The sequence below is a fragment of the Ictidomys tridecemlineatus genome, chromosome 11 (genome assembly GCF_052094955.1).
Source record: "Ictidomys tridecemlineatus isolate mIctTri1 chromosome 11, mIctTri1.hap1, whole genome shotgun sequence".
NCBI classification, from domain to species: domain Eukaryota; kingdom Metazoa; phylum Chordata; class Mammalia; order Rodentia; family Sciuridae; genus Ictidomys; species Ictidomys tridecemlineatus.
In genome coordinates, this window is record NC_135487.1 from 133,125,255 (window position 1) to 133,140,535 (window position 15,281).

At 44.7% G+C, this 15,281-nt stretch overlaps 1 protein-coding gene across 6 annotated transcripts in view; it reads right to left on the reverse strand.

Moving 5' to 3' along the window:
• LOC110597299 (uncharacterized) overlaps nt 1-14,890 on the reverse strand; it is a 64,499-nt gene extending 49,609 nt beyond the window's left edge. For 4 of the 6 annotated variants that reach the window (XR_013428350.1, XR_013428349.1, XR_013428346.1 and 1 more), the window contains exon 1: nt 14,449-14,890. The gene's annotated coding sequence lies outside the window, so the exon portion shown is untranslated. Of the gene's footprint in view, nt 1-283; nt 402-14,448 lie in introns of all 6 variants that reach the window. The other 2 variants (XR_013428347.1, XR_013428345.1) reach the window with 1 other exon arrangement.
• Nucleotides 14,891-15,281: the final 391 nt, after the last annotated feature.

Here is a 15,281-nt window from a genome sequence, read left to right on the forward strand (position 1 = left end):
CTGACATTCCTATATAAAATGTCCACATGCTTCTTTCAATGCTTTAGTCACTCTTATCACTCAATACAATTTCACTCTATAGGTTCTTAATCAATAAAATGACAATCCTTAGTGCTAGGCACTGCAATAGATATAATCAAGCCACAGCAAATCATTCTAGAATAATTCTAATCACTGTAAACATTCTTAATCATGACAGATAGTCCCTCTGCATGCTAAGCTCAAGTGCCAGTTCTACAGTCTCAAGCCTTAGGCTCTAAGTCCAGCAGATATGCCCACTCACTCAGACTGTGGTGATCTGGTCAGAAACCCAGGCAGGCTTCTCCTGAGGTGGAGCTGACAGCTGGTTGAAGAGGGGGTCACAGGGAGAAGCTGCAGTTCTCACCAGGGCCAAGATGTGGCTGTAGAGTTTGAGAGCAGTGAAGAAGATGCAGAGGATCAGCAAATGATGAGAAGAGTTAGGATGTCAGTCCAGGTCCTCCAGGCTCTCCAGCATGAGGGCATCAGTGTCAGCTGGCTGAATGTCTGTTCATTTGCTCCTTCATTTATACTAAATTTGGGGGCTTCTGACCACCCTTCCAATCCCTATCAGCTGCCACTGGATTTCTCAGTGATGTCATTTGCCCTGAAGTCAAAGCATCTGGTCTGGTGGTCCCCACCCGGATATTCTTGCCTCTCCCTTTATGGTGGGGTGGGGCAACATGACCGAGACTTCACTCTGAGCTTGTCAGGGTGGGAAGAAGTGGCTTGTTCATGATGATCATACTGGAGGGCTACAAAGGCATGCCTGGAGAGACTTCAGGTTTCAGAGTGGGGTTTTAAAATGGAGCTGCTCAGGCCAAGGCCTAAGGTCATCTTTACAATACAGCACACTGGTAAAACACCTAGGCCCTATTTCATTACCACAGAGGTAAAACACAATTTCTGTCCTCTTTCTCCAAAGTAAAATTCCTCACAAACAAGGAGGGGGCTGAGGGATGATGCTAGATCTTCTATAAACAAGCCATGTGTTCTAGTTCTCAATGTTCGATGTTTCACATCTTTCTAAATATTGTCTCTAAATATTTGCTTTTGATATTATTTTCACTAGAATTATCTTAATTTCACATTTTAATATTCATTTTCTTATGTAGATAGACAACTGATTGATCTTGTATCTTCTTTTATAAGCTCACTTATAGCTTCTGATAGTAAATTCCTATCTTTGAAAATATCCACTTTAAAATAAACTGAGATAGCAAGAGATATAAGCAAGTTGCAACACTTTTCAGTTTGATAAAGTCAAAGATACTGGCGAGAATCTCAGCAAAAGTCTAGTTCATATAAGTCGTAAATCAAGAGAATTAAACTACAAACTTCCATAAATATGTTATCAGACACCAAAGATAATAGAAAAACTGGCCATTAAACTCCCCTTTTCTCAATCTAGTAAAATATAGAATTAGAAATAAAATCCACCCACCTCCAAAACTAAAAACAAATGTTATCAGGAAATTTCAGCATTGAACCTCCACTTATGTAGATTATTGCAAATAAAAAAGTCACATTTAACTTTAGAATGTTTATTATACATAAATGATGAGACATAATCTAAACCAAAGAAGGAAATGTTCCCCAGGGCACAACACATAGTTAACATTTCAAAGAAGCTGAAACTAAGGAAAGAAGGACAGGATATTAATTCTCCAGATTGAAGTTCTCTGACCAAAGTATTGTTGTTTTTGACAATGGGATAATCATCTTTGGGCTGGGGTTGCAGTTCAGTGCTAGGGCACTTGCCTCACATGAGTGAGGCACTGGGTTCAATCCTCAGCACCACATACAAATACATAAATAAAGATATTGTGTCCATCTACAACAACAACAACAACAACAAAAGATAGTAATCTTCAATCATAATTTGCTAAAGACTGGCACAGCTTTGACAAATACTACTTAGCTTTAACATTTATCACATTAGCCATTGATCACATGGTTAATTAAAATTACAGAAAAGAAATTTTCCTACTGCTGCTGAAAGAAATGATCACAAATGTAATTGCTTAAAATAATAGAAATTTATTGTTTTACAGTTATAAATGGTTTAGATATCTTGACAATGGACTTTTGTCACAGTGTTAACAGAACTACACTCCTTCCAGAACTGCAGAAAAAAATCATTCTAACTTCTAGTGACTGTTGGCATTGCTCAGCTTATGGCCATAAAAGTTTCTCTTTACTTTGTTTTGATGAAGTCCTCAAAAGTAAGATAGACAAATCCACCCTGCATAGAACATGATGGCACATCAGCAGCTACCCTCAAATATCACACAGTCTATCCTCACAGCACAGAAGATGACAGATTATCTATAAGCTTATCCTTGCAAACAATATTTGCCAGTGTTTCAGAAAATGCAGCTCCAAGCACAGGAAAAAGAAGAAAAAACAGGGGATCCTAGATCTGAAAACTGAAGCAAGACAGGAGAAAGATCCACAATATATAGTGAGATGGGGACAGAGCTCCATAGAAAACTGCCTCCAAAATATTTAAGAGAAAATTTAGAGAAATCCACATCCACAAAATCTCCTGGAACAGAGTCAAACCAAAGAAGTAGAGCTGAGGACACGACCCTTTTAGACAGCAGGTATGACCAATACTTTTGATTAGACCCCTGGAAAATCACCCAGTTGCATGTAGCCTTGGATCACCCTTTGTGCATGTTTCCCGTCATCTCACCATAGTGTTTATGGGCCCTAGAAACTCTGGGAGTTTATATCCACTTCAGTTATCTTGATTGTGTTACTTCCTCCTTTCCAAGAGGCTACCCTGTAATTTCTAGGACTTCACTTTTGTGAATTTTACTTCTGTCATTTTAAGTAAGTATCTCCAATGTTCAAAGGTAAGATCTAAAGTGGGAGATGTTTTTAGTGACCATTTCTAATAAAGTGTTTATAGTGCAAAATATATGAGGTACTATACATTTTCTTGGGGCCAAAATACATCTCAACAGAGTAGAGCACAAATGAGAAACTTCAAAAGATTTCACAAAGAAGAAAACATTCCAATGACAAACATAAAATATAAGTATAAAGCAATACTACTTAAAGATGCTAAAGAAACAAACAAACAAACAGCAAACACACAAGAAAAAAACTAATATTCACAGAGATGTTAAGTGATTGGACTTGTCAAGCCTGATGTTGCAAGGTAAAAGATATTGTGTCCTCCTAAAACTAAAGAATAGATATTTTAAAAAGCAGATAGTAAGAGAGATCATTTAAAAAATACACCATAATATGAGCCTCCTGACTCTCCCTCCATTCATGGATACACCAAATAAATTATCTACTCATGTTTTGAGTCCCTCTTAAAGTTATAGGCACATACATTGGACAACTGAAAAAAAAATATTTACCATCAGATGAGTAGAAAAAGTTGGAGTATACTTGGGCATTAGCCTGCCTTGAGCAATGTGCCATTTAATTAGACAGAATTCCCGAATCTCGGGGGAGGAGTTAAATCTCAAGGGTCCTGGTTTATCCCTAAAAGGGATTTGCCAGCATACTCTGCAAACTCTGTTGCTAACAGCTGAGCTTTTGTCTAGTCAGCACCAAAGGGTTTACAGGGGAAATTTATTCCACCACTGGCAGCCCAGGTGGTAGTTCAGCACTTCCTGAGCCCTTCCCCCTTGCTCACCTCACTAATAACTCCAAGCCTAACAATTCTTTAAGGAATTTGTCACAATTTCAACTTTTTCCATTCAATGTATTATATCCTAAACCTTCAAGCTTTGGGAGCAATGGCAACTGTGTGTGTGCATGTCTGCCTAGATCACAAAGGAGTGGCTTCACATTGGTGTACAAGCATCCACCAGGAGCGAGAAAAGAAAAAGATTAAAAGTACAGATCCCCATTTATTTCTAAAATAGGTTTATATCACCTTTCTTTCAGTGAGTATACGACAGCCTGGATTCTAACAAACTTGCATCAGGAATTTAGTGCAGCAATCAACTATAAAATCTTCTGTAGCAGATTCAATGTGATTCCAAACAAAATCCCAATGGCATTCCTCACAGAAATAGAAAGAGCAATTATGAAATTCATCTGGAAAAATAAAAGACTCAGAATAGCTAAAGAAATCTTTAGCAGGAAGAGTGAAACAGGTGGTATCACTATACCAGATCTTAAACTATACTACAGAGCAATAGTAATAAAAACAGCATGGTACTGGCACCAAAACAGGCTGATAGACCAATGATACAGGATAGAGGACACAGAGACTAACCCAGAAAACTACAAACTACCTTATATTAGACAAAGGTGCTAAAAGCATGCACTGGAGAAAGGATAGCATCTTCTACAAATGGTCCTGGGAAAACTGAAAATCCATATGCAACAAAATGAAATTGAATCCCTATCTCTCACCATGCACAAAACTCAACTGAAAATGGATCAAGGATCTAGAATTCAGACCAGAGACTCTGCATCTAACAGAAGAAAAAGTTGGCCCTAATCTCCATCACATGGTGTTAGGCCCCAATTGCCTTAATAAGACACCTATAGCACAAGAATTAAAACCAAGAATCAATAAATGGGATGAATTCATACTAAAAAGTTTTTTCTCAGCAAGAGAAATAATATGTGAGGTGAATAGGGAGCCTACATTCTGGGAACAAATTTTTATCCCTTACACATCAGATAGAGCTCTAATCTGTAGGGTATACAAAGAACTCAAAAAGCTAAACACCAAAAAAATAAATAACCCAATCAACAAATGGACCAAGGACCTGAACCGAAACTTCTCAGAAGAGGACATACAATCAGTCAACAAATATATGTAAAAATGCTCACCATCTCTAGCAGTCAGAGAAGTGCAAATTAAAGCTACTCTAAGATACCATCTCACTCCAGTAAGAATGGCAGCCATTATGAATAACAAGTGCTGGTGAGGATGCAGGGAAAAAGGTACACTCATACATTGCTGGTGGGACTGTAAATTGGTGCAGCCAATTTGGAAAGCAGTATGGAGATTCCTTGTAAAGCTGGGAATGGAACTACCATTTGACCCAGCTGTTGCTCTTCTCACACTATACCCAAAGGACCTAAAAGCAGCATACTACATGGACATAGCCACATCATTGTTTATAGCAGCACAATTCACAATAGCTAGTCGGAGGAGCCAACCTAGATGCCCTTCAATGGATGAATAAATTTTTAAAAATGTGGCATTTATACACAATGGAATATGACTCAGCACTAAAAAATAACAAGATCATGGCATTTGCAGGGAAATGGATGGCATTAGAGCAGAATATGCTAAGTGAAGTTAGCCAATCCCTAAAAACAAATGCTGAATGTCTTCTCTGATATAAGGGGGGGTGACTCAAAATGGGGTAGGGAGGAAGAGCATGTGAAGAAGATTACCTCTAGATAAGGAAGAGGTGGGAGGGGAAAGGGAGGGAGAAGAGGAATTGCATGGAAGAGGGAAGGAGATCCCCTTCGTTATACAGAATACATGTATGAAGATGTGAGGAAAAAAAAAATACTGTTACCTTAGATTAGGTAGAGAGAAGTGATGGGAGGGTAGGGGAGGAGATGGAAGTATAGGAAGGACAGTAGGATGAAACAGACATTATTATTACTGTGTGTATGTATGTGAATGCACGACCAGTGTGATTCTGCAACCCGGACACTCAGAAAAATGAGAAATTATATCCCATCTGATTCAAATGTATGTCAAGGTCATTGTACTCTCATATGTAACTAATTAAAACAAATAATAATAATAATAAAAACCTTCTGCAGCCTGAGCACAGCTGTAGAAAATGGCTAATATGAAAAAGTTGAAGAATAACTAGTACTCCAATTATATGAATTTGGAAGAAAGCAACACTTGTAAGGCACAGATCACTGGTAAGGCTTGTGTGCCAGAATATGAATTTAGTGGAGCCACTTCAAAAAAAAAAGCATGGGAAGTTGAAAGTTCTTTAAAATCTAACACAATAATAATAATTCTCGGTGCATTTCCACAGTAGTTGAAATCAGCATGTTAAATAAATGGTTGCATTCTCATCTTCACTGGAGCAGTATTCACAGCAGCCAAGAGAAGGAAACAACTAAAGTGCCTTTTGGATGCAGAGTACACTGGGAGATTTCTCCCAGTTTTAGGGCACTCAGCTACTTCCTAGGGAAACTATATTCCCTAAATTTAGACTGCTCGCTCACAAGATGAGACCCAAGTACTCATATTCACTGGACTCTCAGGAGACATTAGAGGTGTTAGCTGAGGGATCCTCATATCAGACAGTTCCAGGAAAATACCAGAAGGGGAAATGAGAACCCTCTGGCATAAATTCCACAAAGAGGACACTCAGCACAAAGACATTCTGACAGGCTCTCTGGCCTTGGAGAGACAAAGGGAGAATACAAACATGTATTTTTGCAAAGGCCAAGTGATTCTTCTCTACTTTTCTATCATGTGAAATGCTCATAAACAACAACAAAAAAAACCTTTGCTTTTGATTCTTTCTATAGTACTGGGGATTTGACACAGGGGCATGTTAAATATGAGCTACATACACAGCCCTTGTTTTAGAATTTAAAGACTCATCTTTCTAAATTGCCCATGTTCTCCCTAAATTCCTGATGTTGACCTTAAAATTGCAATGGCCAGCATTTGGCAAAAAAATGTCTACTTCTGGAAACTTTCTGGGTAAACTCCCTGCTCTCACACAGGACAGCATCTCTCATGTTTTTAGAACCTGAGAAGAAACATTGGTAAAGAACTGTATTCCTGGGCTGGGGATGTGGCTCAGGCGGTGGCGCGCTCGCCTCGCATGCGTGTGGCCCGGGTTCGATCCTCAGCACCACATACAAACAAGGATGTTGTATCTGCCAAAAGCTTAAAAAAATAAATAAATAAATTCTCTCTCTCTCTCTCTCTCTCTCTCTCTCTCTCTCTCTCTCTCTTTAAAAAAAATTGTATTCCTGACTTAAAAGAAATGCACTCAATAGGCTTACCTGCACCTATGTCTATCTATATATGTACATATACATATATATTTTATATTTTATACATTACATAATATGTATATATTATATATAATATTTTATACATGTATATATTATATATAATATATATGTATAATATATATAATACATAAGCAAAACCTTTTCATACACTTGATTGGTTAAGGGGCTCCCTTTCTAGGACCCAGGAGAGTCCTGTTTCAACTTGTAACAAGGACAGACACCAGCCAGAAGTATTTTCAACCCTCCTCTACAATCAGCAAATAATAAAGGTTTCTATGTCATTTTCTAAACATAGATGAACATGGGTAACAGAGGCATGAAGCAGAGAAATATTTTGTCAGGAACACAAAGTAAAAAGACAAGGAGAAACATAATGAAGTTTTACTACATAATGAAGTTTTGAACCACAAGAGAATTGGAATCTGGAATTCAGACAAAGAAGATTCAACCTTTTATATTTGGGGATGTGGATGACATGGGTGTCTACAGTGAAAAGATTATTATAACCTTTTGAAAGAAACTTCATGTGAGTGGCAGATAATGGTTAAACAATTAGTATCTGCACAGTGGTTTGTCAGACGTGGGCCACAGCACACACATGTATTAGCAGCCTCCATGAAGAGCACGATTCATCTGTGTCCCCTAAAATTATTCCCATTGTAAAGATGAGAAAACACAGGTTTCTGGACATTAAATGGAAACTCAGTAGCACACAGAGAACTACCCAGAGACAGAGCTGTATGAAATCCCTTCAACGCTCCTCAAAGGCTGGTTTGCTCCTGATCTAGGGGATGTCAGTCTGGAGAAATATTTTCTCTCCATTTTGAAGAGAGTGCCTAGAAAAGACATCCCAGGAGCAACACAAATGTTTTCCCTTCTTTAAGGTTAAGGAACTCTTCACCAGCACAACTATCAACCCAGATTCCTTATGAGGGTAAATGCTTAGAGCTTTCAGGGTGCAAAAAAGCACACCACAGGACCAGAATCTGACTCAGAAAAGAAATACATCCAAAAGGCTTATAACAAATTGAAAGAAAAATGGGGTAACTATTTCAAAAAACAAATATGTCCTTTTGTTGTTGGTATCTCTAAACACATCATTCAGTAAACAATAAATTATGGATGGATATTTCTAGGATTTGCCAAATCTTATCGAATATGATTTTGTATTAAACTCCAAAATCCAGATAATAAAATGCATGATTCACTGTCAAAAACATTCAAGAAAAAACAAAAAAACAACAACAATAACAACAAAAACCTTCAAGGAAGAGGAGTGAATGGTTTAGTAAATGTGTCATTCAGCAATTTACTTACTAAATGATTTTGAGGAAATATATTCATTTTCCTGCAGCTTTAGGGAAGGGAAATTTTTCTTATTTATTTTTCCTGTTAGAATTTCCAAATATAAGGGCTGGGGAAATAGCTCAATTGGTGGAGTACTTACCTTGCATGAACAAACCCCTGGGTTCAACTCCCAGCACCACCACCAAAAAAAAAAAAAAAAAAAGAATTTCCAAAGATAGGGTCTAGAATTTCATTTGAAATAAGCTCTAAATATAAAGCAGACAAGAAACATAAAATACATACTCAGGAGAAGAAAAAAGGTGAATATATTTTTTAAATAATTAAAGTAAAATTATTATTTTTTCTTGAAATCAAACTCTATCTACCTTTTTGGATTTATTTTCTTATCTTTGAAGCCACAAACCATAAAAGAAATACAGGGAAGAACCTTGAATTGCCAATTCATACAGGAGATAATCTAAGTGCTCAATAATCATAAAAAATTCAACATCTTTAAAAATTAGAGAAATATAAAATGAAATCCCAGACAAAATTAAATATTGATGAAGATGTAAAACAAATGAATACTCATAAACTCAAGAGCAGTTTAAGTCATTATTGCCTGCTAGTGGAAACTGTATGCTATTGAATGTACACAATACTCCCCATCATAGACTTCCTGAAATCACAGCTTATGTGACCATGACAATATGTAGAACACAACAGCACTCATCTGAACACTTGAAACCCAGGGGGATGGTTCAAGAGAATGCACATCTTGGAAGAGATCAATAATAATCTGAGGAAAAATGGTCACTAGGGGCCAGTCACATTTTTGGTCATAGTATATCCAGCTTAAAAAAAATAGTGTAAAACATCATGTTTAAGTTTTATATATGCATGTGTATTTCACATGTACACATGTTTAGAAAGAAAATAAGTAGAACTTATATGAGAAAATAAAAATCATCAGAACCACATCAGAGATTCAATTGCACATCCATGTGTACATGATAAAACTCATCATTATAAAGATGACAATTTTTCCCAAATTAACCTACAAAATATATTCCCACCAAAATTGCTATTACATATATGAATATATCACAGTAAATTCTAGCTTTATGTGTATCTATAAAGCAGTAATTTTAAAAACTATAAATAAATGGAAGAGAGGGAAGGGAAGAGGGAAAGGGGAATCACTGGGTAACGAAGTGTTTTAGCTATAGATATTAAAGATTTTTTTCCCATTTCAATTCATCCTGAAGATAGTCCACGTTTTGCATTTACTGTCCCTGCACTAAATCATGAAGGTCCTTTTCCTTTAAGGAATTTGAGCAGCATCCTTTTCCCTGCCTTGACTTTGACCTCTCACTTAACAACCAGGCAGCACCTGTAGGTGGCCTCATTGGTGTGTATCGGATCCTTCTAGCAAATTCTATTCCATACTTGTATGATTATTATGTCAAAATGAACCCAATATTATGTATAGCTATAATGCATAACAAAAAATTCAACATTCTTCACTTTTAATGAAATAAGTAATCAAGGTATAAAGTTCTAAAATTCATCCACAAAGTTATATATAACTTTAGCCAAGAAACTTTTCAACTAAATAAAATAACTAACTAAATAAATAAATAAAATAAAATAAGTAAAATAAGTACTTATCATTACCTGACATTCATGTATATTATAAAACTATACTATATTACCAAAATATACAGGAATCACAATAAAAGCAAAATCAATATATGAAACCATATAATGTAAAAATTTATACTTAATTACAATAGAAAAAGTCTAGATAAATCAAACCATAAAAAGGCCAATCTCAGCAACTTAAAAAAAAAATGAAAATGAGCTAGCTCAGGAAGAAGCGAGGTCCCTGTGGACCCCCGCTTCTCTCCTGCAGGAAAACCTGGAGATGAGGCAATGATAATCCTCCCAATGATAATCCTCCCGCCATCAATCACCAGCAGTCACCAAGAGTCTGGGTGGCAGGCGCACACCAGCCAGAGAGTACTAACGCAGGAGCTGAGGATGACCAGAGGGGATGAGAAGGTGCCACTGACATGTCCCCACCTAGGAGGCCCCTGGGACATGTCTCCACCCAGGAGGACAGTGGGACACCTCCCCACCGAGGAGGACAGTGGGACACCTCCCCACCTAAGAGGACAGTGGGACACCTCCCCACCTAGGAGGCCCGTGGGACACGTCCCCACCTGGGAGGACAGTGGGACACCTCCCCACCTAGGAGGACAGTGGGACACCTCCCCACCTAGGAGGCCGGTGGGACGCCTCCCCACCTAGGACGTCAGTGGGACACGTCCCCACCTAGGAGGAGAGTGGGACACGTCCCCACCTAGGAGGCCGGTGGGACGCCTCCCCACCTAGGACGTCAGTGGGACACGTCCCCACCTAGGAGGAGAGTGGGACACCTCCCCACCTAGGCTGTCAGTGGGACACCTCAACACCTAGGACGTCAGTGGGACACGTCCCCACCTAGGAGGCCAGTGGGACACATCCACACTTAGGAGGCCAGTGGAACACCTCCCCACCTAGGAGGACAGTGGAACATGTCCCCACCTAGGAGGTCAGCGGGACACGTCCCCACCTAGGAGGACAGTGGGACACCTCCCCACCTAGAATGACAGTGGGACACCTCCCCACCTAGGAGGACAGTGAGACACCTCCCCCCTAGGAGGTCAGTGGGACACCTCCCCACCTAGGAGAACAGTGGGACATGTCCCCACCTAGGAGGACAGTAAGACATCTCCCCACCTAGGACGTCAGTGGAACACCTCCCCACCTAGGACGTCAGTGGGACACGTCCCCACCTAGGAGGACAGTGGAACACCTCCCCAACTAGGAGGACAGTGGGACATCTCCCCACCTAGGAGGACAGTGGGACACGGCCCCACCTAAAAGGACAGTGGGACACTTCCCCACCTAGGAGGTCAGTGGGACATCTCCCCAACTAGGAGGACAGTGGGACACGTCCCCACCTAGGAGGACAGTGGAACACCTCCCCAACTAGGAAGACAGTGGAACACCTCCCCACCTAGGAGGACAGTGGGACACGTCCCCACCTGGGAGGTCAGTGGGACATCTCCCCGTCTAGGAGGACAGTGGGACATCTCCCCACCTAGGAGGACAGTGGGACATTTCCCCACCTAGGAGGACAGTGGGACACGTCCCCACCTAGGAGGACAGTGGGAAATCTACCCACCTAGGAGGACAGTGGAACATGTCCCCACCTAGGAGGACAGTGGGACATCTACCCACCTAGGAGGACAGTGGGACACGTCCCCACCTAGGAGGACAGTGGGAAATCTACCCACCTAGGAGGACAGTGGAACATGTCCCCACCTAGGAGGACAGTGGGACATCTACCCACCTAGGAGGACAGTGGGACACGTCCCCACCTAGGATGACAGTGGGACACGTCCCCACCTAGAGGACAGTGGGACACCTCCCCACCTAGGAGGACAGTGGGACACCTCACCACCTAGGACGTCAGTGGGACACGTCCCCAACTAGGAGGACAGTGCGACACGTCCCCATCTAGGAGGACAGTGGGACACCTCCCCACCTAGGAGGACAGAGGGACACGTCCCCACCTAGGAGGTCAGTGGGACATCTCCCCACCTAGAAGGACAGTGGGACACGTCCCCACCTAGGAAGACAGTGTGACACGGCCCCACCTAGGAGGACAGTGGGACACCTCCCCACCTAGGAGGACAGTGGGACACGTCCCCACCTAGGAGCACAGTGGGACACCTCCCCACCTAGAAGGACAGTGGGACACCTCCCCACCTAGGAGGTCAGTGGGACACCTCCCCACCTAGGAGGACAGTGGCACACGTCCCCACCTAGGAGGTCAGTGGGACATCTCCCCACCTAGGAGGACAGTGGGACACGTCCCCACCTAAGAGGACAGTGGAACACCTCCCCAACTAGGAAGACAGTGGGACACCTCCCCACCTAGGAGGACAGTGGGACACCTCCCCACCTAGGAGATCAGTGGGACACATCCCGACCTAGGAGGTCAGTGGGACATCTCCCCATCTAGGAGGACAGTGGGACATCTCCCCACCTAGGAGGACAGTGGGACACTTCCCCACCTAGGAGGACAGTGGGACACGTCCCCACCTAGGAGGCCAGTGGGACACTTCCCCACCTAGGAGAACAGTGGGACACCTCCCCACCTAGGAAGAGAGTGGAACATGTCCCCACCTAGGAGGACAGTGGGACATCTCCCCACCTAGGAGGACAGTGCGACACGTCCCCACCTAGGAGGACAGTGGGACACCTCCCCACCTAGGAGGACAGTGGGACACGTCCCCACCTAGGAGGACAGTGGGACACCTCACCACCTAGGACGTCAGTGGGACACGTCCCCAACTAGGAGGACAGTGCAACACGTCCCCACCTAGGAGGACAGTGGGACACCTCCCCACCTAGGAGGACAGTGGGACACGTCCTCACCTAGGAAGACAGTGGGACACGTCCCCACCTAGGAGGACAGTGGGACACGTCCCCACATAGGAGGACAGTGGGACACCTCACCACCTAGGACGTCAGTGGGACACGTCCCCAACTAGGAGGACAGTGCGACACGTCCCCACCTAGGAGGACAGTGGGACACGTCCCCACCTAGGAGGACAGTGGGACACCTCCCCACCTAGGAGGACAGTGGGACACCTCCCAACCTAGGATGTCAGTGGGACACCTCCCCACCTAGGAGGACAGTGGGACACGTCCCCACCTAGGAGGACAGTGGGACACCTCCCCACCTAGGAGGACAGTGGGACACGTCCCCACCTAGGACGTCAGTGGGACACATCCCCACCAAGGAGGACAGTGGGACACCTCCCCACCTAGGAGCACAGTGGGACACCTCCCCATCTAGGAGGACAGTGGGACACCTCCCCACCTAGGAGGCCCGTGGGACACCTCCCCACCTAGGAGGCCCGTGGGACACCTCCCCACCTAGGACGTCAGTGGGACACGTCCCCACCTAGGAGGACAGTGGGACACGTCCCCACCTAGGAGGACAGTGGGACACCTCCCCACCAAGGAGGACAGTGGGACACCTCCCCACCTAGGACGTCAGTGGGACACGTCCCCACCTAGGAGGTCAGTGGGACACGTCCCCACCTAGGAGCACAGTGGGACACGTCCCCACCTAGGAGGACAGTGGGACACGTCCCCAACTAGGATGTCAGTGGGACACGTCCCCACCTAGGAGGACAGTGGGACACGTCCCCACCTAAAAGAACAGTGGGACACCTCCCAACTAGGAGGACAGTGGGACACCTCCCAACTAGGAGGACAGTGGGACACCTCCCCACATAGGAGATCAGTGGGACACCTCCCCACCTAGGAGGCCCGTGGGACACCTCCCCACCTAGGAGAACAGTGGGACATGTCCCCACCTAGGAGGACAGTGGGACACCTCCCCACCTAGAAGGACAGTGGGACACCTCCCCACCTAGGAGGTCAGTGGGACACGTCCCCACCTAGGACGTCAGTGGGACACATCCCCACCTAGGAGGACAGTGGGACACCTCCCCACCTAGGAGGCCAGTGGGACACCTCCCCACCTAGGAGGACAGTGGGACACGTCCCCACCTAGGAGGCCAGTGGGACAGTTCCCCACCTAGGAGGACAGTGGGACATCTCCCCATCTACGAGGACAGTGGGACACGTCCCCACCAAGGAGGCCAGTGGGACACCTCCCCACCTAGGAGGTCAGTGGGACACGTCCCCACCTGGGAGGCCCGTGGGACATCTCCCCACCTAGGACGTCAGTGGGACACGTCCCCACCTAGGAGGAGAGTGGGACACCTCCCCACATAGGAGATCAGTGGGACACCTCCCCACCTAGGAGGACAGTGGGACACCTCCCCACCTAGGACGTCAGTGGGACACCTCCCCACCTAGGACGTCAGTGGGACACATCCTCACCTAGGAGGACAGTGGGACATGTCGCCACCTAGGAGGACAGTGGGACCAGGGGCTCGAGCCTGCCGGCTCCAGAGACTGAGGGTCCCGTCTGCCAGCTCCAGCCGGCCCCAGCCGTCCCAGTTCCCAGCCTCCCTCCCCAGCCTCCCTGCCCAGCGCCAGGCGCCCCTGCCCACTCACCATTCCCTGGAGCTCAGGAGCCAGGCCTGCTCCCTCAGGGTCTTCAGACCTGCACAGCAGACCACCAGGACTTCGAAGCTGGAGAGCGAAGCCCGGAGACAAATGGCAGAAATGGAGGACTCAGGGACGCGGTCCCTCCGGCGCCTCCTCCAATCCCACAGCAGAGCAGGTTTCGCCACCTCTAGGAGCCAATCATCTGAGGTTAAAGTGAAGCTGGCGGGAGGCAGTCTGGAAGGACCTCCGTCCCTAGGGGAAGGGGCCTCGGGATTGGGGGAATCCTGCCCTGAAGCCCTGGCCTCTCGGTTTCCTGGCCTCGCTGACCTCAATCAGCGAGAAGGCGGTTTCTCCAGCTGCCTGCTAGGGCAGAGCGCCCATCCTGCAGGTGCTCCCGTCAGGGTGTCTGAGCTGCTCCTAGCTGCTAGCTGCAAACCGAAAGTGACTGGGGCACAGGGGCAAAGGACCCGATGGCGAAAGCCCGCCCCCTCCTCCCTGGCTGCACACAGGATTGGACAGTTCTCACTCAGTGCTCCTGGATGGACAGGGCTTCAGGCCTGAGGGTCACTTGAGTCTGAGCCCAGTAACCTTTTTGAGTAAAGGAAATAATACCCAATCCAGTCACGAATAAGACCAGAATGACAGATTCTTGGTGGCAGCTTTTGTTTTTTCTTTTTCCTTTTGAAGTCTGGTAATAACACCTCAGAGCCTCAGGCTGCTGCTATTTTATGGCAAGATTTCCTTCAAAAGTAGGATCTAGACCAACCAGCAGAACATTTGCATCTAACCTTGCATGTAAAGTCATTTCAGTTTATGGATTATATTTGCCTGTATAGTAT